Source organism: Polistes fuscatus, unplaced genomic scaffold (assembly GCF_010416935.1).
Source record: "Polistes fuscatus isolate 324 unplaced genomic scaffold, CU_Pfus_HIC Scaffold10, whole genome shotgun sequence".
Lineage (NCBI taxonomy): Eukaryota > Metazoa > Arthropoda > Insecta > Hymenoptera > Vespidae > Polistes > Polistes fuscatus.
In genome coordinates, this window is record NW_025112998.1 from 493,135 (window position 1) to 508,471 (window position 15,337).

Consider the following 15,337-nt stretch of genomic DNA (forward strand, 5'->3'; position numbering starts at 1 on the left):
GCTTCAGCAAATGGACCTGCAAATGGACTGGCTTCAGCAGCAGCATTTGCTCCAATTATTCCAAAAACTACTATGAAAGCAGAGAGCAAAATTAAGAACATGCTTCTCATGATGAAAAGATTGATGTATTCGACGTGAAGTGAAATACTTTATGCTACTCTTAGCATTTGATTGGTCTTATATACAAGTTATTATCATACTTTATAATCAAATACGTCATCAAAATAACATTACCAATATCGTAATGAAAAATTCATGAAATATAACTTTTATTAATGCAGATAAACCTCGAAACATAGCTCAAAAAACATGTAATATCTTTGTAATAAAACTACAACTATGCATACGTGGATATTTGATAACTTATAATGTGTAAGAATGTGCAGATATATGACATGACGAATTCTTTTCGTGGTGAGTTAGGTTGGCTCAATAAATATTAATGAGTCAGAATCATGAAAATTAATTGTCATATTTTTATAAGCACTTTTCAGGAGAATTTCCTGATAGGCAATTTATCTTTTAAAATAACAAATTTTATCTAAAATTAAATAGAAAGAAAAATACGTATTTGTACATGAAATATTATTACAAATTAGATAGGAACGTAATTTCAATAACCAATACAACTGCATTATTTCTTTCACCTTTTGAGGAAATAATCGGCAGGAATATAGGAAACAATGAAATTGTAATAAGGTTTTAGGAAAATAACAATCATATGATTTTAATATGCAATAAAATTTTATTCGTTCATTTAGTGAAATAGGTAATATCGAAGATTAACAATTTTAAGAAATTCATTTGATTTAATACATATAGCAATTTATATTATCTTGGATAGGTATAATTCCTTTATTCCGTGTAGAACATTTTATTTTCAGAATAAACAATTAGTTAACCAATCAGTTTTCCAACTTCCTTCAAAATCGCTCCCCACTGAAGAAAGAAAAAACATTTCAATTATAAAAAATTCTTGTAAATAAGGATTATGCAATCTATAACATAAGATATACATATCCATAATAAACAACGAGTAGGTATAATGTAATTATTAATCAATACTTACATCAAATGCTTCTGGATTGGCTTCAGCAAGTGGACTAGCAAGTGGACTAGCAAGTGGACTTGCAATTGGACTTGCAATTGGACTTGCAAGTGGACTTGCTTCAGGAGCAGCATTTGCTCCGATGATTCCAAAAACTGCTATGAAAGCAGCGAGCAAAATTAAAAGCATGCTTCTCATGATGAAAAGATTGGATGTATTTGACGTGAAGTAAAATACCTTATGCTACTTCTAGCATTGGCATAGTCTTATATACAAATTAGTATCACACTTCGTGACCAAATATGCCACGAAACTGACATTAACGATATCTTCATGGAAAATGCGTGAAGTATAACTTTTAATAATACAGATAAAATTCTTAACATTGATCACGAAACACGAAGCTTCTTTGTAATAAAACTATTAATATACGATTATATATGATTACTTATAAAAATTAACCAAGGTTATACTTACTTCAATTGTTTATTACTCACGCATTATACTTACATTACTGACAGTAATAGTAAAGAATGTGCAGATATATGACATGACGAAATCTTCTGATGTTGAGTTAGGTTTGCTCGGAAAAAAGTGTCGGGTCAAAATCATGAAAATTTTTTGACAAATAAATATATTTAGGTTCTCTATATTTCGAGATCTCTGGTTTTATAAAAACTATGCATTCAATTACAAACTATTGTATCGCTTTTATAGATTAAATAAATAAATACAGCAGTTATTTTTAGTCGTTTGATTTCATTATTAAAATAATTAATTCGTGATGCAACGCATAACAATAATAACTTTATTATTATAATATCTTATCGAAGAACATAAAGTTATTATTTTTTCTTTGAAATTGTTAACGATTAGGATATGAGGTGGTATTCAAGGAAAACCATATAAAAATGTTATATAAATGCGCAAAATGATGTTCAGTAACGTAACAGTTTTATAATAGGTATAATTTATTTTTCATTTTTATGATTATTTTTAGCGAGAATTTTTTGACTGGCAATTTATGTCTTCAATAGTAAAAGAAATTATAGAAAATAAAATATTATTAAAAATATGTATTTGTATACAGTAAATTACATATACTTAAAAAATTCTCAAAAGATTTTAAAATATAATACTGAAATCATACAATAAAAATATAAGAAAAGTATAGATAAAATTAAATAATCCAATAGTTAAATATAGTGAGAATTTTCTTTTTAAATAATCTTTTAAAGATTTAATTAAAATTACCAATATTTCTTTTGTGTGGAAAATGTGTATATTAAAATAAAATATTAGAAAAAAGGAAATTGTAGTAAGGTCATTGGAAAAGAATTGTCATATGATTCTGATATATACCAAAACTTTATTAATCCATTTATATATTATCATAAATGAAGATAATTCTTAAATGCTATGAAGAACATTTTATTTACTTTCGAAATAAAAGACAAGTAATTCAAACAGTTTCTTAGCAGCAATTGGCATCTCTGTCGTCTGAAGCAAAAAAAAAAACATTTCAATTACAAAATGTTCTTGTAAAAAACATTATGCAATTTAGTACATAAGATACACTGATGCATAAAAACAAACTAGTCAGGTTAATTTAACTGTTAATCAATACTTATTTGAACTGCTTCTGGACTGGCTCTAGCAAGTGGACTTGCAATTGCACTTGCAATTGGACTTGCAATCGGACTTGCACTTGGACTAGCAAGTGGACTTGCAATTGGACTGGCCTCAGGAGCGGCATTTGCTCCGATGATTCCAAAAACTGCGATGAAAGCAGCGAGCAAAATTAAAAGCATGCTTCTCATGATGAAAATATTGGATGTATTTGACGTGAAGTAAAATACCTTATGCTACTCCTAACATTGACATAGTCTTATATACAAATTAGTATCACAGCTCGTGACCAAATATGTCACGAAACTAACATTACCGATATTTTAATGAAAATTGCGTGAAGTATAATTTTTTATAATGCAGATGAACTTCAAAACATGGATCACAAAGCACGAAGTATTTTTGTAATAAATCTACAAATATGCATACGTTAATATTTGATAACTGGTAATAATGAACCGAAGTTATACTTATTTTATTTTATGAAATAGAAACTAACATTAATGTTTTATGTTTAGGTGGGATAAATGAAATATTGAATATTAGGTTTTATTCCAATTTTTTTATTATTTTTATTTATTGCTTTCACACACTATATAATATATATATATGTAATATATGATATCTTCGTTAAATCCATAGTTCAGTTATTGACAATGTCATCTTTGAATTGACGCAATCATAAAAGCAGTTAGCCTACTAGAGATCCCAACAGCTTTGGCTGAAATCAAAAAAAATTATTGCATTTAAAATCGATATAAATTTAGAATAACATTTTTCTTTTGTTAATAATATCGTCGTGTCGGATTCTTGTGTATAATAATTACGTTTTTAAATTGAATTAAAAATATAACCAGATTTTGAACAAAAAGTTCTACGAATACAACAATTAATAAAAGCTTACGTTTAGTCGTTTTTTCCTACTAATAGTGGCACTTGGACTAGCCATTGGATTTGCTATAGGTTCAGCATTTATCTCCAAGAATCCCAAAGCTACTATTATAGCAGCGAATAGAATCAGAATCGTGCTTCTCATAATGAAACTTTGTTAAAAATTCGATCTTCTGCAATATATCTTACTTTTTTATCCTGTATTCGCACACACATTGTGTCTTATATACATACTTTTATCTAATCTGTAGAATATAAAAATGTACAAAAACATTAAATTTATTATTACTAGTATTTTCTAGATAAACGAAGTACTTTCTTTTATTTTTGTAAATAAACAAGTTGTCAAAGTGCACCAAAACATTAAGGTCACGTGAAAAATGATAATTATTTTCAATGTTCTCCATTGATAATTCTACTTACAAAATTTACAGTTATTCGGATATTCATGAACACGAAATATGTGATGCATCATCGATATAATAAAGGACGAATCTACATATTTGGAGATAGCCAATTAGGGTCCATTTGATCCCCATGCGTCATTATAGGATTCGAAAGTACGTTTAATTAACCTATAATTACATAAAATCATTGTTAAATAACCGTATACACATTGCCTTATCCTAGATTTAATATTTCGTCAAATCAACATTTCTAACTATCTCTTTTCATTTTATTATCAAGTGGAGATTCTAATAATTACCATCATTTCTCCTCGATGTAGGGCATTGCGTTTTGAAGCAATGAATAACATGGAAAAGAAGCTTTTGATTGGCCTTCCTTCGTCCTTCGTTACGCAGAATGAGAAACAAGCATACGCACGGCCCACACCCTTTGTTTTCCGAATGCAAATAAGTAGCCTCAACCACCCATCCTCTTTTTCACTTCCCTTCCCCACTTGTTTCTCTCTCTCTCTCTTTCTCTTCATTCCCATCTATCTGTCTACCTCAATCGTTCTCTTCTCTCTCTGCAACCCCACAGCCGTTCTCTCTCTCTCTCTCTTTCCCTCTCTCTATTTCTGTCCCCCTTTAACCCTCCTTCCCACTCACTCACTCACTCACTCACACATTCGCTTACTCGCTGGCTCACCCTCTACGTGAATACACTCGGTGCACCTACACGAGGAAACGCACAACAGGCCGCATGCATATTCATACGTAGCCCGGTGGCTATGTGTGCAGGAGAGGTTATTAATTAACCGGAAGCCTAATCAAGGCTCGTAGTCGAACGGGGGTAGTAGCAGTCGCTACGCATCGTTGAAACCGCCCTTCGAAACTGCAAACCCTTCGTACAGGTGACACTCTGCAGCTTGCATCGTTTCTCATAGAAAATTATTTCAAGGAACTCATTTTTTCAACATTAAATTTATTCGTTTAATGATATAATAATAATACATAACTGAATGACGAGATTAAATCATTGATTTACGTGAAACGAATATAATAACGTAATAAGATCCATTCATTTACGGTATTAAAATTTGTATCAATGTTAAAATGAAATAAAATATACGCGTTCATTCATAGTCAAATTTATCTTTTAATATCACGAGAAAAAATAATGATCGAATAATCGTAGAACACGGACATTGGATTCAATTTCGATTCCATTCGGTTGGATAGTAGAATCGACTGAAACAAACAGACGATTGGTCCGTCGGTCTGTCATTCCGATCGATTAGGATGAAACTTTCCCCGAGGGAACCCTCCTTATTCAAGACAACTCTTCTCTTTCGCGTGTAATCCATCGGATTAGTCAATTATGTATCGCATTAAGTCTCCGTGTGTTAGAATCGGTCAGCCAGTACCGAGAGTCACCTACTCGAGAGTGCTAGGTGGTAACGAACGAAAGCGCAAATAGAAGGACTATGGAAGGAGTACTATGCGGAAGGGTTGAGAACGAGGGGAAGAGGTGGGAAGGATCGTTGGCGAAGAGGAGGAAAAACCAAATGAAAAAGAGCCTTTGTATTTGGGATTCCTGCACAGAGCTACGAGGGTCGAGGGTACTGAGGGTGAACGGGGGATGCAACTGCAATTTGTACCTCTTACTGTCCGCGGGAAGAATAGGTATTGTCTTCCAGGAGAGAAATGAATTGAGCTTCTATGAAGCCCGGCGTGCGAATGGGAATCGATATTTTTAATTTCAGTAGAAGCCAAACATCTACAACTTCTATCTGACCTTACGCTATCTCCTTTCGTTTAAGCTAAAACCCCCTTCCCCTTCCCCCTTTCTCCCCAGTCTATTTACTTTTTTTATACCACCATCTCTTACTCTTTTTTTTTTTTAACCGAGTACCGGAGGACTCCTTAAATACCTAAACTACGCGATCTAAACTGCACGATTGACTCTTCAACGTGAATAACGTACTTGGGATGTGAGCTTCGTTTGATATTCTTCACGACGACGACGACGACGATGAGAGTGCACCGAGTTTTCAAGTGGTTAAATGGTTTTATCAGATCTTACCGTTTACTATTACGTCCTTATTCTTTTGTTTACTCCAAAAAGTACATTTCAAACGATAGGTTAAACATTTAAATCAAAATATTACAATTTGCTAAAGTAATATTATATTTATCCGTGCGAATTGTTTTTTAATTATTCATTTAACACTCGTATATATATTTAATAACGTTTATTTATATTTATCGATGCTATTTAAACCCACACACATACACACGCGTCGAGGAGAAAAAAAATCTATTCATGAAAAAAAAGGAAAAACGTTAAATAAAACGAAGTCTACTTTTGATGTTAGGACTTCACGAAAGTCGACACGATGTGCTCGGATGATTTCATTCCCTATAACTGACCGTTCCACGGGGATTATTATTTTTTCATCAAGTTACGGAGGGAGCGAAGACTCGAGCAAATGCGAAGGGTCCAGACGCCCAGACCACCCCGAGAAATTGCATCTCCAGTGGTCAAGCCGGTGGTGCTGGTGGCGATGGTGGTGGTGGTGGTGGTGCTGCTGCTGCTGTTACTTCTACTACTGCTAACCCCTCCATCTTCCATTCCACGAGCGACCTTCGCGAAATATATACGAGCCGGCAAATTGAAAACTAGCGATCGGACCCGCCTGAATAAAATATCGTTTAAATTTATCGTAACACCTGCTCTATCGGAAACCGTGTACGCTATCGAAACGCTAAGTGCCTGCGTTATTGCTACCCCTCCTACCCCTCAACCCCAACCCCAACCCCAACCCCACCCCCACCGCCATCCCACCACCGCCCCATTCCGCTTGGTTTTTCTTCGGAATTTTGATCTCTACCTTTCGATAACCAAACTTCTTCGCTTTTGTTAATACGATCAAGTGCTAAATTCGATCGAGTTAGTCGCCAGCACGGAAATCAATATTGAACGTGTTCGGTTCAGCTAAGGTCAACTCGCGAATCCCTTTCAACGCAATAAAGGACCAAATACGGTAGAAAACGACTACGGTCCGGCTAAATTACATTTTCTATTTTCGTATGGACAAGGCGTGGGTGCTCAATGATCCTCTAACTAATATAATTCGATGTTAATCAACACGATTATAGGAAAATAACATAATTTAGAATTTCTGAAAAAGAAACTACACGATCTATGAATACGTCTCAATGTTATTAAATTAATTTTACTTTCCTTTCAAAATAAAAAAAAAAAAGATAAGTGAAAGAATTGAACGATTACAAAAATTTATATCGCAATATCAAATATTTCCAATGAAGATTACATTGAATATATTGTATAATATAATAATCATTAATTATTAACAATATCGGGGAACATATTATTTCATGCAAACGTACATTTTATGTTTCAGATTAATGGGTACGTAGAGAAAAAATGAAGAACACCTGGTAGAAATCGTACGAGAACGTCTTGAACCAGTTGGGCACCCCTTTACAGAGTATGTACCGGGGATGGTTATTTTAATTACTGTCCGGCGGCTTTAAATTAAAGAGCTGGGTTATCCTAGGTGTCGAGCTACCCCTCTTACCCTCTTGCTTCGGTAACTCGTAAGCACATACCTTCCGTCTTTCTCTTTCTCCAACTACTCTGTAGCGTTTTCACTTATTCCTCTCACAGGTTTCTGGGTAACTCCGCATCGTGGACCGACATTACAAGCGCCATTCTTTACACCCGGCCAAGTGGCGAGGTTATGTTTGACGCTAACCGGGAAACCGCGCTAAATTGTCTAAACTGCGCCAGATTAAGCGAGGCTGTTCCCGCACCATCCCTCTACTACTTTCCTACCCTTTCGACACTACCACCTTCGTCGTGTCCAGAAATTAACCGACACTCAGCCTCCGCCGGTAGAGGGAAGTTAGGAAGAATTTCAGGAATTGTTTCATTTAGCTCGGCAACCAAGTGCGCGAGAGTAAGAGAAGAAGTATGGGAATGAAGGTGGAAGGGAAAGTGGCCGAGTCGTTGGCCAAAATCGCTTATACGCTGACCTACGTGTTGCTCTAGTTTAACGTCCAAAGACTCATTATTGCAATCGGGAATATTTCTTTTTCCTTTTTTAGCTTCATTTAGAAATATTACGTAATATCCGATATGTTCAACGAATTTCTAAATTTATATTCTAAACAAAATCTCGAAAATTAACCGATCCCATCGTCTGCACTTTCATTAATATCCAAGATATGAATCGATATGTCATTCTAAGATTTTCAACTTTATATTGTAATATATTGTAATAAAGACTTAGGAGTGCAAAGCTATTGGTCCATTCTTGCTTAAGAAAGCCGACGATTGGTCGTCTACAGTAGAAACACTGCATTATGTATGTTCCTGTTACCTCCGGTCGAGTACGCTTCAACACGCGGATTACAGGCGCCCGACTACTCTTCCCCCCTAACCCTCCTTCAACCTCTTTTTCCATTCTTTCCCTCCCACTTCGTTTCGCTACTACCTACTCTTTCATTCTCTCTCTTTCTCTCTCGCTCTTGCTTCTTCCTCCTCTTTCTCTATTTTTCCGATAGAACACTAACTCGCTCCCCCGTGAACTTTCGCAAAGAAAAGAATAGTCTAGCCGAGATTTATCGAGTAGGAGTGTCGTACTCCACTAATTTTAACGTCTTCTAAAGAATCCCCCATGACTAGTACACGGCTTCCTAAATCCTTTTATTTATTTATCTACCATTTTCAGAATATAATTTGTATCGCGTATATATTTCAAATTAATTAATTTAACGAAAACAAATAGATACCGAATTAACATTCATGCGTTATCATATAGTTACAATTATAATTGCAATCGTCTTTCCCCTATTTAAAAGTATCATCGGATCCCAAAAAAGCTCAGCAGTGATTCCTCGAAGTTTTCTTGAAGTCCACTGAGGAGGTGAACTGGATGAGGGGATAAAAGGGGATGGGGGGGTTAGGAACTTTAAGAGTTGATCTAAAACTAACCTTGGGTATAGTAAAAGAATGGAAAAAGGAAAGAATTGATGGAAAGAGAAGATGAGAGGATGTGAGTGAGTGTGTGTGTGTGGGATTTGTGTGGGTAGGGATAGAAGAGTAGATAGATGGTGCGGGTAAGGGGGGGACACTCGATGTTTAATACATAGGATAGAGTCGATATTGCAACAGCACACTGGGTGACTCTCTCTCTCTCTCTCTCTCTCTCTCTCTTTCTTTCTCTCTCTTTGCTCGCGTATCTTCTTGGTGACAGGGTGCGAAGTCGCAGAACGAGCCGGCCTCCTGGCGAGACGTGGCACTCAAACAGGGAAGTGTCGTCGAGCTTTTCAGGAGCTTTCAAGTGCTTTCGCAGTTGCCTCGAGTACCGTAAGAGGCTTTCAGAAACGGAGGCGGAAACGGGCTTTTTAATAGGGCCGAGGTGGTGCCCCCTTCTTTCTCTTTCTTTCTTTCTCTCTCTTTCGTTCACCTGTACACTTTTTTTTTACTCCCTCCTCCTCCTTCTTCTTCTTCTTCTTCTTCCTTTTCAACTACGCGTCGTCCGATTTCGGGGTCATCGATCGTTTAGGGATAGTAGCAAGAGATAAAAGCGACGTGTCATATGTTTACGTAGTTTACCCTCCTTCCCCCCCCTATCAACTTTTTAAGCTTTTGTTCAACTTACTTACTTTCTTTACTTTTCTACTTTCTAACATTTATTCTTCTTTTTTATCATTTTTTTATTCGCATTTTCTTTGGATCTTCCTTATTTTTTTTTTTTAAGAAGAATCGTTTCTACGAAATATTTACGCAAAAAGAAAAAAGAAAAAAGTAAAAGAAAGGAAAAAAATTAACATGAATCGAAGCCGTGAAAGCTCGGCTTGAAAATGTTCACCACGTTTTTCGCGTAGATTTTTCCTCAACGCTTATACGGTTTCACCTTCCGCAGGTCGATATAAATCTTGATGCATAGACTTATTCACGTTATAAAGATCGATGGAAAGGGTTCGGTACGGGATGACGAAGCGAAAGAATTTGCGGCTGGAATAACTTTGGCCATCGGTCATCAAATTGAGAACATGTTGGGATATTGAGAGCGGAAGGTAAGCTCACTCTTACGGCGGTGCTAAATAACGGAATCCGATGACGAGGAGACCAGCGAAGAGAACCGCGCTGAAATTTCTTTATAATGAAAAATTCTAAGCTTCTTCTTCTTCCTTTTTTTTCTACCCTCCCCCCCTCTCTCCCTCTCTCTCTCTTTCTACTTCTTTTTCTTTTTTATAATAAGCGTTAAAATATAATTATGTTAAAGCGTACCTTCGACCGAGAAACTTTAATTGCTATATAAAAGAAAATTATTATTATTATTATTATTACTACTACTACTACTACTACTAACACGATAAAGATATATATTTCAATATAATTGTTTTACTATTTTACAATCTATTTACTTGTATATTTTACACTCGGGGGAAAAAAAAGCGAATGTCGGAATGGTTGGAAGGAGGAGCTGGGGGTTGAGGATAGAAATAAAAAAAAAAAAAAATGAGAAAAAAGAAAGGAAAAATGAACAAACTGACGCGCAAAACGAGGAAAAAGTATATGGTTTTAGGGATAACGGAAAGAGAAAGAACGGAAGTATAGTAAACTTTTCTTTTTGTCGTGAAGTCGAAAGAGGAGAAAAAGAGATACGGAGGGTAAAACGGGGTGGGGGAGGGGAGGGGGAGTGGGCAGGCGGAGGAGGAAGAGGGGGGATTGGAAGGGAAAAGGAGGAAGAAGAGAATGGACGTAGCTATCGAAACGTCGTTTTGATGGTACACGTTGTCGCATCGCGCGGCTTCGAAATCCCTGGGATAAAGTTAGGGCTCAAGCCAGCCAAATGCGAGTTTAAAATGTTACCACGGACCGGACGTGCATGGACGAATCCTGCATAATGCCTTGGCTTGCTTCGTTCTACGCTTGGACAGGCAACTTTATTCGAATTTTCTGGAAAATTAAAAGAGAGTTTTCAGGCATCGCGTTCGAGAAACGGTGCCGACGACGACGACGACGACGACGACGACGAGGAGGAGGACAACGACGACGAAAAGCGCGTGTTAGGCGAGGAGAAACGATAGTGAAACAGGTCGGGCCTAAACGTGCGCGAAATGCGAAAATTGGGAAAAGTCCTTTTCCCTTTCCCTTTGTCATAGAGTCGGCTTGTGGACTTTCGGCTTTCGACGGATTTTCGATTTAACCAACTTCGTTTCTGCTTCGTCGACTGATATATACTTCATTCAATTCGCATCTTTATTTACGACCCTCTTATCTTATGTCTATTTATTATTATTATTATTATTAGTATTAATATTATTCGCTAAAGAACTCGTTAATTGCATTAACGATTAATTAAAAGTTTCATACGTTAATACGAATATAACAATCAAATGCTATTTGAAAAGATTTTATTTAATAAAATATGATTGAGCAGGGTTGTTTTTATCTTTACTTTGTTAATCTGCAATCTATAATGGTTGTATGCGATATGCACGAACAAGCGTAAAACAGATTGGTGTAGGTAGTATAACCAAACTAGCCAGTTTGCGTCACAGCGAAAGCGTAATCACCATTATGAGTCCATCTCACGGAAAAGGGCGAATAACAAAATTGAACCCGACGGTAGCCGCGGGTTTGAAACAGTTTTTTTTTGGTTTTGTTTTGTTTCGTTTTGTTTCTCTTTTTGCGACAAGTTCAAATGGCCGTACCGAATTTTTATAGGCCGTTTACGATGGTGCCGCGAGAAAATTTGTAACTCTAGAAGCATCGACCGTTAGTACCGATAACCCCCCCCCCCGGGTTTAAAAGGGGGGCAGCGGGGAAAGGGCAGGGAATTGACATGGGATATTTATCGAACCGATTGTTTTCGATGTTATTGTTTTTAGTATATAAACCATTGTTATTATTCTTTTACAATGTTAATTAGTTCTTTTCAGTAATTGGTGCGCGTAACAAACATTCGCGTAAATTATTATTTCCTTTTTTTTTTTCTTCTTAAATACATCGTACGTTCAATACGAAATAAATAATGTGCATATTTGAAACAGTTAAACGTCATTTATATATAAATAAGAACTTTTGATATATAATCTATCGTCAATGTGAAATGATCAAAATGAAAAATCATTAATTATTATATATATACTATTACACGAAAAACGTTATTCGGCAGGTATAGTATTAAAGATTGCTTATCAATCTTGATATTCTTTTCTCGCATCGTGTTATTTTTCGCGTCATATTTGTCGCGCTTGAAAAAGTACCGAAAGAATTGGCGCGCGCGTGCGCTCGCGCACGGAACGAAACTAACAGTGCCTCGAAGCGATAAACTTATCTCTCGCGTTGGAAAGCGAAAAAGCTTTCGAGTGTTCAGGAAGATAGGCAGTTAAGTGGCACCGCGGGAGAACGATCGTAGCCGCTAATTGCCTTAATTCGATAAACTACTACCACCCCACCACCAGCACCACCACCACCACCACCACCATCACACATTTTCTGCACCAGGTTTCCATTTAATTCTGACCTCGTATCCTTCAACTTTTACTCTTTCGTTTCTGCACCTGTCCTTCCACCTTTTATCCAACATTATTTTATTCTCTTTTCAAACGAAATGCACACAAGCCATGTGCGATTTTGTCCTACGCTTTTATTCTATACGAAACATTTACATATTTATTTTATTTTATTTTATTTTATTTTATTTTATTTTAACTCTTAATTAACATTTTTTGTTTTTTCATTAAACACATACTACCCCCCTCTATAACATCGAAGATTTATAATAGTTTACAAAACAAATGAATCTTTTTTCTTTTTTTTTCTTTTTATACGAAATTTAAGAGAGACTCTCGGTAGACGTCTGATAATCATTAGAGTGTAAGTCGACAAAATTGTTCCTGGCAATACTCCAATGTAAAGAATACAAAGGAAAAAGAATAAGAGAGAGAGTGAGAGAGAGAGAGAGAAAGCGGATCCAGGGATACAAACACATATACGAAGAGCAATTTAATTTTCCCCTCCCCTCGTGTCTTCTTTTCTTTTCTTTTATTTTTTTTTATTCTCCTTTTTATTCCTTTCTTCTTTCTTCCTCTTATTCTTCTTTTTCTGTCTTTCTTTCTTTCTCATCTTTACCCTTGGTACGCTATCCAATTACACATAAAGCACTAATCACGCAATTAATCTCAATCTATTTAATAACACCTTCATTACCAGACGCTGTAGGAACCGGCCCGAGAACGGAATCTTTCCCCTTCGTCTCGTTTCTTCTCTTTTTCTCTCATCTCTCGCTACTCTTTCTCTTCCCCGTCTCACTTCAATACACTGAAAGTCTCGATCCTTCTTGCAAATCGTCGGCACGCCTCTGCTATTCGCATTCCTTCAGAACGTGCATCGTGCTCGTGCGGATATACACTGGAAATGCAAGTGGTGCTACATGATTTCGATTAATCGAAACGAACGATGAAGCGAGAGGAGGTAGGAAGGAAGGAAGGAAGGAAAGAAGGGAGGGAGGAATGGAGGAAGGGAGGGACTCACCAATCGATTTTCAACGACTACGGGGCGAAAATTGGTGATGGCAAGCGAGTGCGAAATCGTTGCTTTTTATGTGTCTTGTTTGGTACTTTTAATTTTCTCTTTCTCTCTCACATTCTCTCTCTCTCTCTCTCTCTTTCCCCCTTTCCCTTCTTCCCTCTCTTTTTTGGATACTCTCGTACGAACTACTGTTTATTTTATTGCCAGATGTTAATCGCGTGCAGAATAAATCTTTTCAATCTACCCTTCAAACCCCGTTGTTGGTAGTCAAAAAAAAAGAAAAAAAGAAAAAGGAAAATCTAATTTCCGCAAACAAAAAAAATTATAATATTATGCTTAAGCTTATTTTACAAGACAAATGATTGCAACAAAAGCAAAAAAGAAAATATTCAATATCTATTTTAAAGTATTACGTCCGGCGAGTGGTCGAGCGTGACGTAAAAGAAGAATGTTATCCGTTATCCGTTCATTTTTCTTCTTCTTATATTTTTTCTTTTTTCTCTCTCTCTTTCCTGTGTGGAGATAAAATGATGCCTAGTCGAAGTGGAAGGAAAAGTAAAAAGAAGAAAAAAAAAAAAAGAAAGAAATGTAAAAGCAAAACTACTAAACTAAAGGAAAAACAAAACGAGAGGAAAAAAAAAGAGAAAAAAAGAAAAAAAAACAAGAAAAGGATTATATACGAAGGCCACAGGAACAGAGATTGACGCAAAATTATTTGCCATCGAAATAACCCGTACGCTGATACACAAAACACCACCCATCGTAAGCGATCGGTAAGTCGATCGGTCCGGTGCAACGTCGTTGAACGCTTCGCTGAATCAGATCAATCTCCAAGAGTAGATGAAGAGAACGAGAGAGAGAGAGAGAGAGGGAACGAGGAATGAGTGAAAGAGAAGAGTAGTTGAGAACATTTTTCCAACGATCCAAGCCGCATCACCTTCTCATCTTTCTTCTCTTTCTCTCTCTTTCTCTCTCTCTCTCTCTCTCTCGTTCTCTTTCTTGGTGTTGAACGTGCGCGCGAGCGCACTTGGCCACTTCCGCTCGACGACTGCACCTGCCAGGAATGCAGTCTCCATAGTTGGACTCGCGGTTGCAAAGTGGCATCCGTGTGCAGCCAAGCGCAAAACTGTTATTGAAGAAGAAATTAATTCCCGTCCTGACTTTGTGTCTCTTTGCCTTCTTCTCCTCCTCCTCCTCCTCCCCCTCCTCCCTTCTTCTTCTTCTTTTTTTTTATTCCTCTTCCACCTCCTATCTTTCCATCTCTCTTTAACCCTCCTCGATCTCACTTATTTCAGACGCCTGTAAGACTTGTTCTCTCTACCAGCTTACCAACGTTTCATGTCATTGTGATCATTTTAAAATTGAAGGACATGAAATGTTGAATCGATCCAATTAACTTTTTGGAAAAGTCTTGGGGGGCTTTTTGTTTTCCCTATCGTGACTTCCCGCCGTTTATTGCGATCGCACAACATATATATATATATATTATATATGTATATACACATATACGTATAGTAGTTCTAACGATTCGTATGGAAAGGGGGTAAAAGTTATTTGTTTTAATCTTGATTAGACCGTATAGCCTCGGCTAATCCTCCGGTTAATCTCTAAAAGTCGCATTTTAGTCCATCTCGTTATAGAACTTCGCGATCTAACATCGATTAGTTTTCAAAGAGCTCAAAAACGTGTACGTGAGATAGAGAGAGAGAGAGAGAGGAGAAGAAGAAGAAGAGAGAAAACATATCGAAGGAAACGTCGGAGTAACTCGATTCGGATATGCACTTTAAATCCGAAATCCCACTTTTCCAT

General features: G+C 36.5%; 1 long non-coding RNA gene across 1 annotated transcript in view; it reads right to left on the reverse strand.

Annotated features, from left to right (window-relative positions):
- Positions 1-13,075: 13,075 nt before the first annotated feature.
- LOC122525900 overlaps positions 13,076-15,337 on the reverse strand; it is an 80,379-nt gene continuing 78,117 nt past the window's right edge. Inside the window, exon 2 of the long non-coding RNA XR_006305909.1 lies at positions 13,076-13,408. This is a non-coding gene — a long non-coding RNA (uncharacterized LOC122525900). The remainder of the gene's footprint in view (positions 13,409-15,337) is intronic.